Consider the following 13,348-nt stretch of genomic DNA (forward strand, 5'->3'; position numbering starts at 1 on the left):
AGGCAAAAAGGAATACAAACGTCTCAAAAATGAGATCGACAGGAAGTGCAAAAGGGCTAAGCAGGGATGGCTAGAGGACAAATGTAAGGATGTAGAGGCTTGTCTCACTAGGGGTAAGATAGATACTGCCTACAGGAAAATTAAAGAGACCTTTGGAGAGAAGAGAACCACTTGTATGAATATCAAGAGCTCAGATGGCAACCCAGTTATAAGCAAAGAAGGGAAGGCAGAAAGGTGGAAGGAGTATATAGAGGGTCTATACAAGGGCGATGTACTTGAGGACAATATTATGGAAATGGAAGAGGATGTAGATGAAGATGAAATGGGAGATACGATACTGCGTTAAGAGTTTGACAGAGCACTGAAAGACCTGAGTCGAAACAAGGCCCCCGGAGTAGACAACATTCCATTGGAACTACTGACGGCCTTGGGAGAGCCAGTCCTGACAAAACTCTACCATCTGGTGAGCAAGATGTATGAAACAGGCGAAATACCCTCAGACTTCAAGAAGAATATAATAATTCCAATCCCAAAGAAAGCAGGTGTTGACAGATGTGAGAATTACCGAACAATCAATTTAATAAGCCACAGCTGCAAAATACTAACACGAATTCTTTACAGACGAATGGAAAAACTAGTAGAAGCCGGCCTCGAGGAAGATCAGTTTGGATTCCGTAGAAATACTGGAACACGTGAGGCAATACTGACCTTACGACTTATCTTAGAAGAAAGATTAAGGAAAGGCAAACCTACGTTTCTAGCATTTGTAGACTTAGAGAAAGCTTTTGACAATGTTGACTGGAATACTCTCTTTCAAATTCTAAAGGTGGCAGGGGTAAAATACAGGGAGCGAAAGGCTATTTACAATTTGTACAGAAACCAGATGGCAGTTATAGAGTCGAGGGACATGAAAGGGAAGCAGTGGTTGGTAAGGGAGTAAGACAGGGTTGCAGCCTCTCCCCGATGTTGTTCAATCTGTATATTGAGCAAGCAGTAAAGGAAACAAAAGAAAAATTCGGAGTAGGTATAAAATTCCATGGAGAAGAAATAAAAACTTTGAGGTTCGCCGATGATATTGTAATTCTGTCAGAGACAGCAAAGGACTTGGAAGAGCAGTTGAACGGAATGGATGGTGTCTTGAAGGGAGGATATAAGATGAACATCAACAAAAGCAAAACGAGGATAATGGAATGTAGTCGAATTAAGTCGGGTGATGTTGAGGGTATTGGATTAGGAAATGAGACACTTAAAGTAGTAAATGAGTTTTGCTATTTGGGGAGCAAAATAACTGATGATGGTCGAAGTAGAGAGGATATAAAATGTAGACTGGCAATGGCAAGAAAACCGTTTCTGAAGAAGAGAAATTTGTTAACTTCGAGTATAGAGTTAAGTGTCAGGAAGTCATTTCTGAAAGTATTTGTATGGAGTGTAGCCATGTATGGAAGTGAAACATGGACGGTAAATAGTTTGGACAAGAAGAGAATAGAAGCTTTCGAAATGTGGTGCTACAGAAGAATGCTGAAGATTAGATGGGTAGATCACATAACTAATGAGGAGGTACTCAAGGAGTTTGTGGCACAACTTGACCAGAAGAAGGGATCGGTTGGTAGGACATGTTCTGAGGCATCAAGGGATCACCAATTTAGTATAGGAGGGCTGCGTGGAGGGTAAAAATCGTAGGGGGAGACCAAGAGATGAATACACTATGCAGATTCAGAAGGATGTAGGTTGCAGTAGGTACTGGGAGATGAAGAAGCTTGCACAGAATAGAGTAGCATGGAGAGCTGCATCAAACCAGTCTCAGGACTGAAGACCAGAACAACAACAACGGTTACCTTTATTTGAACTTAAAAGACATGCCATGAACTTCTTACAGACATATACGACCACTTTGTTTCGTCCATGACACAAATAAAGCAAACAGAAAATTATAGTGAATACTGTAGCATCGTCCGTATCCAGTGTGTTACAAAAAGCACACTAGGTGGGCTATAGTACATTGCACATTATAATTCCATTCTGTACTATTGACGTCCAGGCTTATCTTCACAGAACCGGTACGTACAAGTACGAGCACCGTTTGCTTTAGAGAAGACGTTGAAAGCACCATCTTGCATTTGCAAACACATCGCCACTCGCAGCATCATACTGTGCTGGACCCTATGCAACACTCCTGGGTTCGTCAGTGCCGAAGCGGCATGCACGCGAGGTATTAGATCATACTAGAAATATGTTACTTTAAAAGTCCCCAAGGTCTGGGGAACGTGGAAGCCAGAACATTGGATCTCTACGACCAGTCCATTTCCCTGGAAACGCTTCATGCAAGTACTTACGTATATTCATTCAAAAGTGTGTCGGTGCACTATCGTGCTAAAACCAAAGCTGTCGCCGAACACCAGGTGGAAGCAAAGAGTGTATGAAATTCATGTTAACGTGTTTCAGATGGGAAGTTTTGCGGCTAATAACGGATGTTATGGAGGTTGAAAATACCTTCACGAGTGTTCGTTATCTTCCACTTGGTGCCAAAGCCATTCGCAAAACTGTGCTCGTCTAATGCGGTCTTCTGGCCACTGGTGTTGAGTTAAATTTTAGTGATATGGGTGCTTTTCTTCATCATGCAACATTTCAACAACCAGTCTTTGAGTTATCTGGAACTGCCTAGCAATATCACGAGTAATTCAAATGGTTCAAATGGCTCTGAGCACTATGCGACTTAACTTCTGAGGTCATTAGTCGCCTAGAACTTAGAACTACATAAACCTAACTAACCTAAGGACATCACACACATCCATGGCCCGAGGCAGGATTCGAACCGGGGACCGTAGCGCTCGCTCGGTTCCAGACTGTAACGCCTACAACCGCACGGCCACTCCGGCCGGCCACGAGTAATTCAACGAGGTGATTGGTGAACGTTTTCAAGAATCACCACCTCTATTTGTGGAGTGCGTCTAGTCCTTACGCCCCCAGAATCATGTGGAAATCGCCTGAAATGAGCAGCACACCTCGTACTTCTATTTCGCAAAGGGAGAGATTGAGATACCTCTGTCCATTCCATATGGTTGAAGATTGTCGTTTCCCCGGAGGTGTTCATCCACCAGGCGATGAAAAACATTCTTATCGGGATGGCGACCATGAGGGTACCGTGCAGCACACGCTCCAGCAACAGTTGCAGCAGCAGCAATAACAGCTTTGATATCGGATACACACAGCGCCAGAATGTTATCGATGTATTCATCATTTGTGAACTCCAACGGAAGCTACCCTACATGAACATGACAGGGTCTGATACGTTTAGCAAACAGATGCAAGCAGTTTAAGGGAGCCTGTAGCACCGAAAATGCAGGATGCATGGCAACTGCTACCGATATATAATTTTTTTAAATTGTATATAAATATTTGTAATTTAAATGCTTTCTTTTAATAAGTAAGGACATTGATTCACTGTATCTGTACATTTAGGTAGAAGTCTGTTGACGCTTTATTGTATTTATCTGTGTTTTACTGTGAAACTTATAAGCTCTGGGAAAAAGCCAAAGGAATTGTTACTTGCATCGACTAGCGATAATAGCAGTGCTTGTGCGTTGCAAAATCTTTGGGTAGGGGGTTGTTGCGCAGAGCTCGCTGGGAGAGCGTGAGACGGGCTCCATTGCTTGTTGTGTGCGGAAGTGTGGTGTTAACGCTCTCGCAGTAGACAGTACCATTTTCGGCAGCATCATGTACGCGCGCCGGCCAGATGACTAGTAGCAGGAGGAAGGACAGTGGACGGGCGGAAGAGGCTCTATTAATTACGATTGCCCGTTCCTGTAATTAGCCGTGGCCCCACAAGATGCTACCGTCTTCAACAACAGCAGCAGTTCCAGCAACACAGATTCGTCGTCGACTCCGAGTTTCGTCGCACGCACAGCACTGAAATGAGACTGTTCATTGGTAGAAAGTATTAACGGCTAACCCAGCAGCACAACTGAATGTGATTTGATTAATGAACTTTATTTAAATAATAATCAGATAAATTTAGGTCGATTGTGTCCTCATTGCCCCCAGGCATTGTTACCAAGCAGGGACCTTGTTCCCTTTTTTCCTTATATGCTAATCGAAGTTTGAGAATCTATCACTGGAAAAAATCCAAATCTAAAGAAAACGCACAAGTTAAGAGTGCGGAAGTTTTATTTATTTTACATACAGCTTGGAGCACATGGCTGTTTGGTTTGGTACGTATTCTAGTATTTAATTCTGTTCAAGTCAGTAAAATAGGCTCAGTTGTTCAGACAATAATATGAAATCCAATTTGAAAATTAAGTAACTGCAAAGTAAAAAGTGCTTGCCTTTCTCTAAATTTCTTTTATGACGTTATGTTGAGGTCTCTGAAAGTCATTGTTCACGTAACGAAGTTCAATACTAACATACAGTTTAAGTGGGTATTTTCAAATCATTACTCGATTGCCTTTTTCAAAATTTAATGACAAACTTAACGCAAAAGTGACTTCTCAGTTTTCTTTATCTTTACATACTCACTTAAAATTAGTGTCGAAAACGTGAAAACCTTCAGTTTCCACGTCAGTGTTTAATAATAAATGTTTTTCTTTCCCATCATCTTGTACAGGATTTTGGATGAAAATCGCCCTAGTGGGCTGGCGACTGTAATTATTTCCTTTTCGTTCATTAGTGTAACTTTTGGATTCATGATCAGTGGTACCACTTTTCTGTCCAGTGTTGTTCGTGAGTGAATGCACAAAATAACTTTCATTTTTCCAAATTGTAGTCCTGTTCGGTTTAATTACTTTTTTATTTTTAGTAGACTTTTATATCAAAAAGATCGGTTGTACACTTTCCCCTACTTATCGGTATTACTTCTTCCGAAAAGATAGCCTTATCCAATTAGAAAAATTCCATTAGGTATACACGCAATCCACGGTCATATTTTATATCGCAAGCAGGATAGGTCGATTAGTAAGGGGGAGTTTACAAGCCCACTGTCGTATGATAGGCTATTGTCATTTGACAAAATGGTCTTTCTTACTGACGACGAGCGCTAGGGAACGGATGTTCATAGAAATGAATCTGACGAGGACTCGAACCATAGCTGCATGCTGGATGTGGGTATGATTTCCCAGCAATCTGCTCCGTGAACTATGACGGCTGCTACAGTAGTGCGGGGTGATACACGTACATTCCGATTCGCTGCACGATGTGTCTATGTTGCCACATCCTCGTTTTCATACATGTGTTTTCAGACTGCATGCAATACAATTTTGCTAGATAAGCTTTCGCCTTAAATTAGGATGAGAAATCGCATGCCGATCTCTAAATGCGACATTTTTTCCTCACCCTGTATATAAGTATACACTGAGGACCAAAATTATGGGATACCTCATAGAATCGTGCCAGACCTTCTTTTCCTCGGCATAGTGCCGAGCTCGACGTGGCACGGACTTGTTTTTCGAATTCCTTTCCTCTGCCAATATAGTCATCTCAGAACAGCACTTGCAACCTACATCTTGTCCCTTCTCTTTGCAGTGTTTTCCGTTTGTTCCTGTCCTCGTCCGTTCTGCGGAGAACCTCTTCATTCCTTACCTTATATGTCAATCAAATTTTCAACATTCTTCTGTAGCATTTCAGATGTTTCGATTCTCTCCTTTTCCGGTTTTCATACAGTCCATGTTTCACTACCATAACATGCTGTGCTCCCAACGTACATTCTCAGAAATTTCTTCCTCGGAATTAAGTCTTATGTCTGAGTAGTAGACTTCTGGCCAGGGATGCCATTTATGCCAGTGCTAGTCTGCTTTTTATGTCCTCCTTACTCCGTCCGTCATGGGCTATTTTGCTGCGCCGGTAGCAGGTTTCCTTAACTTCATCCACTTCGTGATCACCAGTCCTGATTTGAAGTTTCTCACTCTTTTCATTTCAGCTACTTCTCAATAATTTCATCTCTTTCAGGCCATACTCTTTACGCATCAGACTGGTCATTCCATCCAATCACACCCTGTAAATGTTGTTCATTTTTCACTGAAATAACAAATCTTTTGATTGATATCCTTTCATCTTGAGTTTTAATTTCACTCTTCAACTTTTCTTTTACATCCGTCATTGCTTCTTCAATGTACAGATTGAACAATAGAGGCCAAACACTGCATCCCCTATAGCGGCGAAAGACTACATCCCGGTCCTACACCCTTTTAAATCCAAGTACTATATTACCCGTCTTTCCCTGCATCTTACCCATATTTTCCTCAGGATTTCGAACATCTTGCACCATCTGACATTGTCGACCGCTTTTTCGAGGTCGACAAATCATATGAATGTGTCGTGATATTTCTTCAGTCGTACTTCCATTATCAACCTCAATGTCAGGATTGCCTCTCTTGTGCCTTCACCTTTACAAATTTGAAACTGATTGTCATCTAAAGTATCATAAACTTTTTTCCGTTCGCCTGTATTTTATTCTTGTTAGCCACTTTGATGCATTAACTGTTAAGCTGATTCTGCGATAATCCTTACACTTGTCGGCTCTTGAAATCTTGGGAAATGTGTGGATGATGTTTTTCCAAAAGTCAGATGGTATATCTCCAAACTAATACATTCTACACAACATCGTGATAGTCGTTTTGTTGCCACTTCCCCCAACAATTTTAGAAATTATGATGGAAAGTTATCTATCCCTTCAGGCCTATTCGGTCTTAGTCTTCCAAAGCTCTTTTAAATTCCGATTCTGTTACTGTATACCCTGTCTCTTCGTGTCGACTCCTGTTTCTTCTTCTGTCACGTCATAAAACAAATCTGCTCCCTCATAGAGTCCTTCAATGCACTCTTCCCACCTATCCGCTCTCTCCTCTGTATTGACAGGGGAATTTCCGTTGCACTCTTTCTGTTACCACCCTTGCTTTTAATTTCACCGAAGGTTATTTTGACTTTCCTATAAGCTGCGGCAGTCCTTATGACAATCGTTTCTTTTTCGATTCCTTCACATTTTTCATGCAGCCATGTCGCTTCAGCTTCCCTTCTCTTCCTATTTATTTCATTCCTCAGCGACTTGTATTTCTGTATTTCTTATTTTCCCTAAGCATTTTTATACTTCCTTCTTTCATCAGTCAACTGCCTATCTTCCTATTCGCAACGAATCCAACTCCCGTTACATCATTTTATGTTGCTGTTGATATTATCCTGTACTCATCTGACCAGATATCTTTATTTCCTTCCGACAGTTATCATGTTGGAAACATTTTCACATGAATCACCTGAATACAAATGAATGCTCCACCAGTGAATTGCCCTTTTATAGCTTCTGTAGGCGATAATACTGCAATCTCCATATGTGCACATCGCTCTCCCACAACTTTCGTCATCTCCCTGTATATCGCTTGATGATCATTAAGAGCATTTCAGTGCGGGTGCACTCTCTGTTCTGAACGTTTGGGGGAATCCTGCGAGAGGCGGCAACGAGAAGTTGTCAATTTGGGTTGGACAGGAAGTGTGCTCAGACAGCTGAAGTGATTTGAGGCAACCGCTTGTGTAAAACGGAAAATCCCTGTTCGAGTCCCTTTCTGGCACAAACTTTCACTTGTTTCTCTTGTATTCGTTTCAGTCCCTAATTGCAGCCGATCTCAGAATTTATTTCAGTTCGTTATGTATATGTTCGGCTGCGGTATCAAAAATGGTGCCTGCTGTGTCCGAAAGAACAGATACCGCAAATACTGATAACCCTATTATAAGCTGATCATCAGAAAATGGTATCGTAATGAAATTAATGTGTCATTTAACACCTTGTCTAACTCCTCGATTAATACCAGAAGATTCTCTCCCGTTTCTCACAGTAGAGATACTTACTTCATTATTTTTGTACTGTGACAGAATTTCCGTAATCAGGTGTGATGAAAATCCCATTCCCTTTAGTGATGCTCACAGCATTTTCCACTTTACCTTATCAGACTCCCTCTCATAAGCGATAAAAACTTAATACGTTGGTACTCTAAATTCTCTTCTTTTCTTAGCCACTTGTGCCCAAGTGAAAAGGCAATCGAAAGATAGGCCACCTTTCCTAAAACCGTGCTGTATCTCATATTCGTCTTTCGGATTGGTAGTTCCTGTATTTTTAGTGTTTGCAGTTAAAATTGTTGGATATGGTTTCCGTCTTTTATGCAAAACTCAGTTTTTTTTCAAAATGTGTTCAAATGTATGTGAACTCCTTAGGGACCAAACTGCTGAGGTAATCGGTCCCTAGACTTACACACTACTTAATCCAACTTACGCTAAGGACAACACCCTTGCCGAGGGAGGACTCGAACCTCCGTCGGGAGGGGCCGCGCAGTTCGTGACATGGCGCCTCTAAACGCGCGGTTCTGTTTTTTTTTTCTTGTTATTCAAACATGTTTCGGCACCTCTGTGCCATCAATCAGTGGGTTTTGGTTAACTGAACAATTGTAAAAAGTGAACATATTTTAGGCTGTAACTGATCTAACAAAAAGATGCCTGAAGACAGTTTTTGTTCGTTTTTGTTCTTGCCTTAATTTTACATTGTATGGTTTAAATCCCCCCCATGAACCATGGACCTTGCCGTTGGTGGGGAGGCTTGCGTGCCTCAACGATACAGATGGCCGTACCGTAGGTGCAACAACAACGGAGGGGTATCTGTTTAGAGGCCAGACAAACGTGTGGTTCCTGAAGAGGGGCAGCAGCCTTTACAGTAGTTGCAAGGGCAACAGTTTGGATGATTGATCTGGCCTTGTAACACTAACCAAAACGGCCTTGCTGTGCTGGTACTGCGAACGGCTGAAAGCAAGGGGAAACTACAGCCGTAATTTTTCCCGAGGGCATGCAGCTTTACTGTATGGTTAAATTATGATGGCGTCCTCTTGGGTAAAATATTCCGGAGGTAAAATAGTCCCCCATTCGGATCTCCGGGCGGGGACTACTCAAGAGGACGTTGTTATCAGCAGAAAGAAAACTGGCGTTCTACGGATCGGAGCGTGGAATGTCAGATCCCTTAATCGGGCAGGTAGGTTAGAAAATTTAAAAAGGGAACTGGGTAGGTTGAAGTTAGATATACTGGGAATTAGTGAAGTTCGATGGCAGGAGGAACAAGACTTTTGGTCAGGTGAATACAGGGTGATAAATACAAAATCAAATAGGGGTAATGCAGGAATAGGTTTAATAATGAATAAAAATATTAGAGTGCGGGTAAGCTGCTACAAACAGCATAGTGAACGCATTATTGTGGCCAAGATAGACACGAAGCCCACGCCTACTACAGTAGCACAAGTTTACATGCCAACTAGCTCTGCAGATGATGAAGAAATAGATGAATGTATGATGAGATAAAAGAAATTATTCAGGTAGTGAAGGGAGACGAAAATTTAATAGTCATGGGTGACTGCAATTCGAGAGTAGGAAAAGGGAGAGAAGGAAACATAGTAGGTGAATATGGATTGGGGGTAAGAAATGAAAGAGGAAGCAGTCTGGTAGAATTTTGCACAGAGCATAACTTAATCATAGCTAACACTTGGTTCAAGAATCATGAAAGAAGGTTGTATACATGGAAGTATCCTGGAGATACTAAAAGATATCAGATAGATTATATAATAGTAAGACAGAGATTTAGGAACCAGGTTTTAAATTGTAAGACATTTCCAGGGGCAGATGTGGACTCTGACCACAATCTATTGGTTATGAACAGTAGATTAAAACTGAAGAAACTTCAAAAAGGTGGAAATTTAAGGAGATGGGACCTGGATAAGCTGAAAGAACCAGAAGTTGACAGAGTTTCAGGGAGAGCATAAGGGAACAATTGACAGGAATGGGGGAAAGAAATACAGTAGAAGAAGAATGGTTAGCTCTGAGGGATGAAGTAGTGAAGGCAGCAGAGGATCAAGTAGGTAAAAAGAAGAGGGCTAGTAGAAATCCTTGGGTAACAGAAGAAATATTGAATTTATTTGATGAAAGGAGAAAATATAAAAATGCAGTAAATGAAGCAGGCAAACAGGAATACAAACGTCTCAAGAATGAGATCGACCGGAAGTGCAAAATGGCGAAGCAGGGATCGCTAGAGGACAAATGTAAGGATGTAGAGGCTTGTCTCACTAGGGGTAAGATAGATACTGTCTACAGGAAAATTAAAGAGACCTTTGGAGAAAAGAGGACCACTTGTATGAATATCTAGAGCTCAGATGGAAACCCAGTTCTAAGCTAAGAAGGGAAAGCAGAAAGGTGGAAGTAGTATATAGAGGATCTACACAAGGGCGATGTACTTGGGGAAAATATTATGGAAATGGGAGAGGATGTAGATGAAGATGAGATGGGAGATACGATACTGCGTGAAGAGTTTGACAGAGCACTGAAAGACCTGAATCGAAACAAGGCCCAGGGAGTAGACAACATTCCATTGGAACTACTGATGGCCTTGGGAGAGCCAATCATGACAAAACTCTACCATCTGGTGAGCAAGATCAATGAGACAGGCGAAATACCCTCAGATTTCAAGAAGAATATAATAATTCCAATCCCAAAGAAAGCATGTGTTGACAGATGTGAAAATTACCGAACTGTCGGTTGAATAAGTCACAGCTGCAAATACTAACACGAATTCTTTACAGACGAATGGAAAAACTGGTAGAAGCCGACCTCGGTGAAGATCAGCTTGGATTCCGTAGAAATGTCGGAACACGTGAGGCAATACTGACCTTACGACTTATCTTAGAAGAAAGATTAAGGGCCGGCCGGAGTGGCCGTGCGGTTCTAGGCGCTACAGTCTGGAACCGAGCGACCGCTACGGTCGCAGGTTCGAATCCTACCTCGGGCATGGATGTGTGTGATGTCCTTAGGTTAGTTAGGTATAATTAGTTCTAAGTTCTAGGTGACTGATGACCTCAGAAGTTAAGTCGCATAGTGCTCAGAGCCATTTGAACCAAAGGTTAAGGAAAGGCAAACCTACGTTTCTAGCATTTGTAGACTTAGAGAAAGTTTTCAATGTTTACTGGAATACTCTCTTTCAAATTCTAAAGGTGGCAGGGGTAAAATACAGGGAGCGAAAGGCTATTTAGAATTTGTACAGAAACCAGATGGCAGTTATAAGAGTCGAGGGGCACGAAAGGGAAGCAGTGGTTGGGAAGGGAGTGAGGCAGGGTTGTAGCCTCTCTCCGATGTTATTCAATCCGTAAATTGAGCAAGCAGAAAAGGAAACAAAAGAAAAATTCGGAGTAGGTATAAAAATCCATGGAGAAGAAATAAAAACTTTGAGGTTCGCCGATGACATTGTAGTTCTGTCAGAGACAGCAAAGGACTTGGAAGAGCAGTTGAACGGAATGGACAGTGTCTTGAAAGGAGGATATAAGATGAACATCAAGCAAAACGAGAATAATTGAATGTAGTCGAACTAAGTCGGGGGACGCTGATGGAATGAGAATAGGAAATGAGACACTTAAAGTAGTAAATGAGTTTTGCTATTTGGGGAGCAAAATAACTGATGATGGTCGAAGTAGAAAAAAAAAATGGTTCAAATGGCTCTGAGCACTATGGGACTTAGCAGCTATGGTCATCAGTCCCCTAGAACTGAGAACTACGTAAACCTAACTAACCTAAGAACATCACACAACACCCAGTCATCACGGGGCAGAGAAAATCACTGACCCCGCCGGGAATCAAACCCGGGAACCCGGGTACGGGAAGCGAGAACGCTACCGCACGACCACGAGCTGCGGACGGTCGAAGTAGAGATGATATAAAATGTAGACTTGCAATGGCAAGGAAAGCGTTTCTGAAGAAGAGGATTTTGTTAACATCGAGTATAGATTTAAGTGTCAGGAAGTCGCTTCTGAAAGTATTTGTATGGAGTGTAGCCATGTATGGAAGTGAAACATGGACGATAAATAGTTTGGACAAGAAGAGAATAGAAGCTTTCGAAATGTGGTGCTATAGAAGAATGCTGAAGATTAGATGGGTAGATCACATAACTAACTAGGAGGTATTGAATAGAATTGGGGAGAAGAGGAGTTTGTGGCACAACTTGACAAGAAGAAGGGACCGGTTGGTAGGACATGTCCTGAGGCATCAAGGGTCACAAATTTAGCATTGGAGGGCAGCGTGGAGGGTAAAAATCGTAGAGGGAGACCAAGAGATAAGTACACTAAGATACACTAAGCAGATTCAGAAGGATGTAGGTTGAAGTAACTACTGGGAGATGATGAAGCTTGCACAGGATAGAGTAGCATGGAGAGCTGCATCAAACCAGTCTCAGGACAATATGGTTTAAATTCAAGAGATCAGTAATATGTGAAGTCACAATGCAACACTTACCGATGAGTATACATAGGACAAAAATGCAGGAACTTTACAACAATATACTGAGAACACATCAAAACCCTAAAAAGTAAAGCACCCATAGCACATTTGCTGACTACATAATAGCCGATAACCACTATCAAACTACAATAGCAATGGAATGCCGCCACAGCCTATACCACAAACTGACAATCGGAGAGAACTTCCACATAGGGGAGTTAAAGAAGTTTGAATGAATACACTACACTCCGTAAAGGCACATTATTTAACACATTAAAGGAGCTTACAGACACACACACACACACACACACACACACACACACACACACTAGATTTTAAAGATGACGATAACCGCATTTGCAAATAGGGAAGGTGTAGTACTTGATTAACTAGCTACTATTCGTTTCATGTGCCATTACAGCATTGCAGGCATGAGTCTGACATTTCATTCACACCAATCAGTAATCATTAGAGTTGTAATTTTCGTTCACTTTGTGCTTTTCATCTCCCTTCCGAGCCGAACAGCCAATATTAATGGAAATCTCTGACTTTGCAGGCGTGCTGATGGATGGAAGCAATTACATCAAATTATTGGATTGCAAGAAACGCGTGTTGGGACGAGATGACAGTCATAAGTCTTGCAAAATTCTGGTTATATCCGCATGTCATAAATGTTGCGTACAACACAAGGAGCCATCTTGTGTCTGCCAAATGTATACTCTAATTAAGGATATGTTTATGCATAAAAGACCCTTGACTGTCGGTACTTCGGTTTTATACGAGGGTTGGAACTTAAATAGTGGCAACTATTTATTCACAACCGATACAAAAGAATTACACTTTTGCACCTGTTACTGTCCTTCAAAGTAATCACCAGCGTTGTGTAGAGCCCGTTGCCAACGATGTGGAAGGCGTACATACCGTTAGCAGAGTCTGTTCTGCTGATGGTGCGAATGGAGCGGTCTAAAGTTATGGTGATTCTCGTCTACGGCTGTGATGGTGTTATCCTAACGCATTACATTCCTCCACGGCAGACCGAGTATTACTGTTCGTTTTAGAAGCATCACCTGCGACCAGC

Source organism: Schistocerca nitens, chromosome 5 (assembly GCF_023898315.1).
Source record: "Schistocerca nitens isolate TAMUIC-IGC-003100 chromosome 5, iqSchNite1.1, whole genome shotgun sequence".
Lineage (NCBI taxonomy): Eukaryota > Metazoa > Arthropoda > Insecta > Orthoptera > Acrididae > Schistocerca > Schistocerca nitens.